Source organism: Peromyscus leucopus, chromosome 1 (assembly GCF_004664715.2).
Source record: "Peromyscus leucopus breed LL Stock chromosome 1, UCI_PerLeu_2.1, whole genome shotgun sequence".
NCBI lineage: Eukaryota > Metazoa > Chordata > Mammalia > Rodentia > Cricetidae > Peromyscus > Peromyscus leucopus.
In genome coordinates, this window is record NC_051063.1 from 34,735,856 (window position 1) to 34,745,106 (window position 9,251).

Sequence of the window (9,251 nt, forward strand, 5' to 3'; positions counted from 1 at the left end):
TTCATTTATTTTATATGCTGACTATAGTTTCCCCTCCCTCCACTCCTCCTGTCCCCCCCACCCACTTCCCAACCACTCCTCTCTATTCTATTCATAAAGGGGCAGGCCTCCCATGGTCCAATGAAGCACAGCACATCAGTTTGAGGCAGGACCGAGCGCTCCTCCCCTTGCATCAAGGTTAAGCAAGGTAATCCAGCATGGAGAACAAATTCCCCAAAGCCAGCTAAGCTCCAAGGACAGGTCCTGATCTCAGTGCTAGGAGCCTTACAAACAGACCAAGCTGCACAGCTATCACACACATGCAAAGAACTTAGGTTGGTCCTATATAGGCTCCCTAAGTGTTGGTTCAGAGTGCATAAGCTCCCAGGAGCTCAGATCAGCTTTCTTTGTGGGTTTCCCCATTATGACTTTGACCTCCCTGGCTCTTACAATCCTTCCTCCCTTCCTTCAACAGGACTCCAGGAACTCGGCCCAGTGCTTGGCTGTAGATCTCTGCATCTGCTTCCATCAGTCACTGTATAAAGGCTCTATGATGAGGCTGTGGACTGTAGGTTGGTTATCCTATACTTTACTCATAATACCCACTTATGAGTGAGTACATACCATGTTTGTGTTTCTGGGTCTGAGTTACCTCACTCAGAATGATTTTTCTAGTTTTGTCCATTTGTCTGTAAATTTCATGATGTCATTGTTTTTTCACTGCTGAGTAATACTCCATTGTACAAATGTACCATGTTTTCTTTATCCATTCTTTGGTTGAGGGGCATTTAGGTTGTTTCTAGATTCTGGCTATTACGAATAATGCTGCTATGAACATAGTTGAGCAAGTGTCCTTTGTGGTATGATTGAGTACCCTTTGGGTATATGCCCAAGAGCAGTATTGCTGAGTTTTGAGGTAGATTGATACCCATTTTTATGATAAACTGCCATACTGATTTCCAGAGTGGCTGTACAACTTTGACTCCCACCAGCAGTGGAGGAGTGTTCCCCTTTATCCACATCCTCTCCAACATAAGCTGTCATCAGTGTTTTTGACCTTAGCCATTCTGATAGGTGTAAGTAAGATGGTATCTCTGAATTCCAGAGCAAAATGATACCATCAATATTTCCAGCCAGTTTAGGAGGGAAAGGATTGTGCTTTCTCTTAGCAACCTATAGAGTTCATCTCAAGGGATGTTGGAGCTGCACATTGAATGTTGGAAGACACCAAGAGGAAGAGTCTTAGGGAGCTTCACATCTAATTAATGGCCTGGAGTCTCAACTCTCCTGCAATAGTGCTTTTTGCTTGACTAGAGGTGGCCAGCATTTGACACACTTGCCAGGGAAGCTGTTTTCTAATGGGTCAAGAGTCAGGAAAAAGTTGGTAAGATTGAGGCTTTGTGGTTTGTATCTGACACATAGTCCATGGGCTCATGTCCTGAGAGCTTGTTCTCCACTTGGTTGCCATATTTTGGGAGGCTGTGGAACTTTGCGGAGGAGGGTTGTAGTTGGTGGAAAGAGGCCCTGCAGCTTAGCATTTGAAGGCTACACCAGTATCTCTGGTTTCTGACTTATTCTCTCTTTCCTGATCTACTTTGATGTGGATAATCTCCACCACACATTCCCAAAACCTTGAATGAAGCCACTCTTCCATGCCTCCTCATATGATGACCATAGGTTCCCACCACCGTGAAGGAAGCCATCCTGCCACGCTTTCCCTACTGTGATGGACTAAAGTCCTGTGAAACCAAGAGCGCAAATAAGTTGCCCTCCAATTGTTCCTGTTGGGTATTTTGTTACAGAGATATAAAAACAACCAGTACAGAGGTCTTATGTGACCTTATGTGTATATGTGCAAATTATCAGGTCTCAGAAGATCTGGAGAAGATTGATAAAAAAATAGGAAAAAAAATACATCCGGTACCACATCCTTCTATTCCCTTTTGAAAGCCCTCTAACACATTTCTAAGAAGGAATGTCCACAATGAGGACATTTAACATGCAATTTTGAGGATATCTTTAGAAAAGAAAGAAAGAAGAAAATCCTTCCTTTGAATTTTCCTGAATAAGTTTAATTACATATTGGGAGCCACCAAGGCAACTAATCAGGAAGCATGTCAATGTTTAGCTTATCCCCATCGACAAGCTGTCATAAGTCTTTGATTTTTAAAAGGAATCATCTTTGAGTTGAATGAGAGCCCCGGCCTTTGTTAAATATCAAGTAAACAGAAACAGAGACTCGTGGAAATGAAAAAGGTGAACATTTCATGGCAAAGCCTTTAAAAAAAAAAGTGCCACCAGTCATAATTTTGTTAGCAAATTAACAATATTTAGATCTCCCTTCAAGCTGTCAGGGAATAGTCTGTGTGCTCTCTTTGAGGGAGATGTTTTCATACTCATTAACGGCTCTTTACAAGAGAGGGCATGGCTTCTCACTATACCAAAATGCCGAGTTACCAAGGGTTGGTGTGGAGATGATGAAGTGGGTGACTTCAGAATCCTCCTCGTCTCTTTTGGTGTCTGTGTAGAATGTGCATAATGTACATGTCTGTGTCCATGTGGGGTGTGTGTCCATGTGGGGTGTATGTCCATGTGGGGTGTGTGTCCATGTGGGGTGTGTGTCCATGTGGGGTGTGTGTCCATGTGGGTGTTGTCCATGTGGGGTGTCCATGTGGGTGTGTGTCCATGTGGGGTGTGTATCCATGTGGGGTATATGTCCATGTGGGTTGTATGTCCATGTGGGGTATATGTCCATGTGGGGTGTATGTCCATGTGGGGTGTGTGTCCATGTGGGGTGTGTGTCTATGTGGGGTGTATGTCCATGTCTGTGTATGTCCATGTCTGTGTATGTCCATGTGGGGTGTATGTACATGTGTATAAATGCATGTAGAGGCCAGAGATCCAAGTTTGGTGAGTTCTTCTATCACTTTTTACTTCAAATAAAATAAAAACTGTAGTGTTATCTTAAATGGTCTTATTAATAAAATCAAACCTGAGGCCAATTTTTGGGGTGAATGCTGGAAGGTCAGAGAAGCAGAACAAGCTACAACCAATTTCACCTTGCTAGTTCCTCAGCTGATCCTGTTTCCTCAGACTGGAATCTTCTGAGTCCTCATCCAGAATGGGTCTCAGCTGAACTGCTGCTCGAAAGCCTGAAAGCTTAACCAGCCAAATGCTTCTAGTTCCTGGTCTTCATGCCTTATATACCTTTCTGCCTTCTGCCATCACTCCCTGGGATTAAAGGCTCACTTCTTGACATTAAAGGCATGTGTTACCATGCTGGCTGTTTTCAATGTGGCCTTGAACTCACAGAGATCCAGAGGGATTTCTGCCTCTGGAATGCTAGGATTAAAGGTGTGTGCTACCACTGCCTATCTTCTATGTTTAATATTGTGGCTGTTATGTTCTCTGACCCCAGATAAGTTTATTAGAGTGCACAATATTTTGGGGAACACAATACCACCACATCTCTATTTATTATCTATCTATCTATCTATCTATCTATCTATCTATCTATCTATCTATCTATCTATCTATCTATCTATTTATGTGCATTTATTTATGTGCATTATTATGTGTATTTATTTATGTGCATTTATGTGCAGGCCCAACTTATATATGGAGGTCAAAGAACAACTTTTGGGAGTTAGTTCCCTCCTTCTACCATGTAGGTTCCTGGGATCAAACTAAGCTCATTGGACTTAATGGCAAATGCTCTCATTTGCTGAGCCATCTAGTCAGCCCTCCTCCTCTCATGTTTGAGAAAGGGTCTCTCACTAGGCCTAGAGATCACTGATTAGCTGGTCTGGCTGGCCAATAGGCCCCAGACCTGCCTGTTTCCAGACTCCAATGCTAAGATTCAGTCATTTGAGAGGTAAAATTTGATCCTTGCCTAAAAATTTTAGGATATCCATAGCCATTTTGTCCCATGTTATCAGTGTCATCTCACTGTGAACTCCTGAGAGATTGTAGTGTAGAAACCATGTAGGTAGTCCAAGCACTGTGATGCTACCTACTTAAACTATTTTGCTAAATTATGCATAGTGCACTGAGCAATAAACTTTTTGCTTAAGAAGTAATCTTTATGTTCAGTAGAGCTGAAAAACCTCAACTCTTCAGCCCTTTTTCTCAAAAAATCTTCATCAAAAAACACAGGCAAATCCTTCCATGAGGCTACCCCCAGGCAATTGCCAGAAATAACTGATCCAAAGCTTTCATCCTAAGTTTGAAAAAACAAAAAAGTACCAGTTTGCCTCAGAGGCTCAGTCTCCATATGGCTGCCTGCCTACCCTCATGGGATTATGTCAGGATTATGGCTGACATAGTGATGGGGAGCAGACCTGATTAGAGAGTTGCTAATACGTGGGAGGGTGGAGGTAGGAGACAGAATTAGCTTTATGGCTTCTTAAAGGAGTGATAGTGAGGACATGGTGACTATTGTTTGTATATCCCCAGACCTTTGCAAATGGTGGGCCTTCCTAGAACCCATACTGCAGTGACAAAAAGAGACAGATGAAAATCTTCTTTCATGCAGGTGACTGCATTGTTTGCAGATTTCACTGGCTGCCCCTCATCATTTATCCATACATTTCCCATTTCCAGGAGAACAAGGGTTGATTTTGGGTTGTGTGTGTTAAGATGTTGTACACTTTTGTTTTGCTCTGAAATGGACTTTTGTAAGTGACACTCTCTTCAGTCTTCCAGCATTCGGAAGACTCACCATAGTCAAGATGATACTTAACTTTTTTTGCAGAGTCAATTACCATCCAAGCCTCAGTTATATGCATCCTGGAGGTTTGGCTACTATTTCAAGGTGAGGGGAAAAGCTTGGTTCAGTATAAAGAAATCAACTAAAGACTGAAGTCTGTATGCAATGGTCTGCTTTACTATTTCAACCTAATAGATAGCTGGTGTTCTAATTACTTGAGATTAGATATTTGACTGCTGAAATTGATGTGGGGGGGGGATCACCATTTCCATGTATGAATTTTACCCAGAAACAGGAGCAGTTGTCTGGGAAATAGAGCACTCTCAGGTGGATGGAGGACTATGGTTCCCAGTAGCCAGTGCATTTATCACAAATGCCAATGAGAACTGTTCAGTAGAACAATATTCATTTCTGTAGGAAACAGCATTGCCAAAGGCAGTGTTGAGTGTTGAGGGCTCTCAACTCATAGTCTGGCTACAATATCTCTAGGTAATCTTGTTTCAGAGCAGGGAAATCAAAGGACAAACTGTAAGGACTAAATCATCATGTAGGAAGTATAGATGTAACCAACCGTCTTATTAAATAAGAAACACAGAAACAATGTAAAAGAGAAAGCTGAGAGGTCAGAGCTCAGAGCTAAATCTCACCCTTCCTCCTGCTGTCCCAGCTTCTCGAAAAGAGACCTACTTCCTGTCGGTTCGTTTTTTTTATAGTATGTTGTTCTGCCTTCTCATTGGTTGTAAACCCAAACACATGACTGCCTCGTCACTGTCTGAATGTACAGCCCCCTAGGTCTTAAAGGCATATGTCTCCAATACTGGCTATATCCTGAACACAATCTTATGGATTAAAGCGTGTCCACCACCGCCACACTCTTGCTATGGCTCTAATAGCTCTGACCCTGAACACACAGATATCTATGGGATTAAAGGCGTGTGCCACCACCGCCACACTCTTGCTATGGCTCTAATAGCTCTGACCCCCAGACAACTTTATTTATTAACATACAATCAAAATAATAATTCAGTACAATTAGATTACCACCACAAGGAAGTCTAAGGTCTAAACTAGTAGTTCTCAACCTTTCTAATGCTGTGACTCTTTATTGCAATTTTTCATGTTGTGGTGACCCCCAACCACAAAATTATTTTGTTGCTACTTCATAACTATAATTTTGCTACTGTTATGAATTGTAATGCAAATATGTGATATGTGACCCCCATGAAATGGATATTCTGCTCCCATGGGGGTCAGGACCCACAGGTTGAGAACCACTGGTCTATATGCCCAAGAAAGGTACAAATAGTGTCAAGTTTAGGGTCTCCCCACCTCAAATTCATTGCTTTAATGAGAGGGCCTAAGCCACTGGAACACAGCGCAGTGCATGCCAGGACTGAGTGAAGAGTAAACTGAACAGATCCTGGTGATAGTAAACCCAGTCGAGAGAGGCGGGGGCAGGGGTGTGGTTAGACAGTCTTTTGGCTCACTCCATTTGTGAGAGATGGTAAAGGAATACAAACCAAGCCCCATCTCCTTACTACAATTATCAGGTACTGATTTATATACCTGGACACTCTCATTTGGTTTCTCTCCTCGAATTTTAAGTTGTGTGCTACTGTTACTAAGAACAGGAAACTGAACATAAATAATGGGCCTAGGGTTTTATAAGTAGGAAGTGAGAATAGAATTCTCAGTGTTCAAGGCCAAGCCGTTTGATTACTGAATGTGCATGCCTGGCTGTTATGCATACTGTCCTCTCTTGTGTGTTAGGACACCCTGAGTGGCACAAGCAAAGAACTGGCCATTCTTCTGGAACTCATGAAGATTTACCTCCGTGATCGCCTATTATTTCTGAATCAGTTCATATGCTATGTAAAATCTACTTACTGTGTAGTTCAACATTCCTTCTACATTCCCTGATATGCAGAATCATCTCCTTACTCAATTTTATAACACTGTATCATCAGAAGAGAAACCACAGGTCCTTTAGCTATTGTCTCTCAATCTTCCCCCTCATCCACCGCCTCTAAACATCTCTAACTTACTCTGTATTTTCAGGTTTGCCAGTTCTGTTCATCATATGGACTGGATCATATAATACACAGACTTTTGTGACTGGCTACTTTGCTTTAGAGTAATATTAGATTTATCTAAATTGCAGCATGTACTATGTCAGTAAAATTACTTTTTATATATGAATGCTATTAAGTCATACAAATATACTGTTTTACTTATTGATTTTCTGTTTATTGGCCTTTGCATTGTCTAGCTCCCCTTGGCTATCAGGAATAATGCTTCTATAATATTTGTATGCTAACTTTTGTGTGGAAATGTCTTAATTTGTCTAATATGTCTCCTGGGCATATACTTAGCAGTGATGTTAGATGGCACCTCCATACTTTATTGTTTTTCATAGTGGCTTGAACCATTTTACCATCTACCTCTCAACAAAGGGTGAAGGTTTTAATTTCTCTACAAACTCTTTTTATTATCTGTCTTCTCCACTCTAGCTACACTATAGGGTTTAAAACAAGTATTTCATTATGTGTTTTATTTGCAATTCTCTGACTACCAGTTATATTACATATTTTTCATGTTCACATTAAGCATTATAAAAATAATTATTTAAACTTATTGCCCAATAATTGAGTTTCTGTCCTCTTATTACTGAGTTGTTTATTTTGTCAGATATAGACCCCACCAGATTATGATTTGCAAATGTTTTCTACCATTTCATGGGCTGCTTTTTGTTTTCTCAGTGGTTTCTTTCATGGTACAAAACTTTGATCATGTCTCATTTGTCTATTTTTCTTCTGTTTAAAACTTTTATATTATGTTAAAGATCCTCTTAACAAATCCAAGATCATGAAGATGTAGGCATGTCTGCGTTTCTAAGGTTTTATACTGTTAGCTCCTACATATAGGGCACTGATTCATGGTGAATAAATTCCCAACAACAAGACACATTATTACTCTTGAGGCCTAAGGAATTAATAAGGCTTTATAAATGGCTCTGGAGCAGTGGATCAGATGTTGATACCATAGGTACTATAGTTTGGTTAGGATCTCAAGAAAAATTAAATCACATTACATGAGACTATCCCATAACACTTTCTCTCTGTCTGCATTAGCATGGCAGGGTGGAGAATATCAACCACACTGAAATCAGCAGAGGTGTACTTACAGATCTGCCACACTATTATTTGAATTTATTTTGAATGCTTGTTACTAGTTGACTTTGGAGTTTAGCATAACAGAGACAGATGATACAATGAAGAGTTTAATTATATTTCCTTCAGTGGAAACCAGTCATACATGATAAATTATTTAGTAAGAATTGGAAAACCAATCTAGCCATGTATACCCAATGTCAATTTATTTCAAAATATATTTGATTGACAGATGACTTCTGCTTGCAAGATCTATCAGCTTAGTATAGAATGCCACTGCAGCAACATGTTACTAGTTCTCATTCTCTGTTTTTAAACTTCCACCATGAGCTGAAGAATCATGGAGAAGTGTATTTTACTTTCAAGAAGGTTAATTAAAAAGGACTTGTTTTGACAGTGTAAGCTTCAAGAAATTGTACTAAGAAATAAAGGCAATAGAAAACAAAACAATTTGTACTTGAACCTACAATTGTGGAAATCATCTCTGGTCAGTGAAAACCCAAAAGGAATTAGAATTGACTGACCCCATTAAGCTACAAACCACAAAATGACTTATTATACCATGCACTCCTTCCCAAGAGATCTTGGAGTTTAAATACATTTCTATGCTTATCCAATTTAGATGGGGCTTGGAAAGTGCTAAATATTATGCAGGAGAACTATATTGAGTAATGCATCTGAAAACCACAACCAAGTGACATTTGAGTGGTGAATGTAAATCCAATGGACTAGGTAGAATTGATAAGGGTGGGATAGGGATTAGTGGTGACAACTGGGTTTCCCAAGTCTGGCACATCTCAAGATCTGGAAGAGAACCTAAGCTGTGGACTCAGTATTAGTATACACAAATCCCCACGGTGGTAGAGGTAGGACGTGGCCCTTTGAGGGTTGAGAACTCATGAGTAGGATTAGAGCCTTTATAAAAGGGGTCTAAAGGAGTGACCTGCTTCCCCTGGCACCATGTAAAGACACAGAAAGAAGACATTCATTGTGATACAGGATGTGGGTACACACAGCTTATTTTAATCTTGGATTTCATAGCACCCAGAGCTCTGAGAAGTGCATTTCTGTTGTTTCTAATCCACTCAGTTTATGGTATTTATTACAACAGCTTGACTAGAAGGAGGCAGTCTGGTTTGACAAAAATGTCCATGAGCTTATTTCTCATTCATTGGATTTGAGATGCATTTGAAACACGTGTAAAGAAACATTTGAGGATTTGACACTCTCAGAAACTTATTTGTGGTTGGGAGTACAAAATTAGAGGTCTCATCATGAAGATAAAACTACTGATGGGAAATTATAGACTGAATAGAGGGCCTAAGTTTGACCCTGAAATCTTGAAAATCTTTAAAACTATATAGTGTGGGGAGCATAGGAATCCTGAATATGTA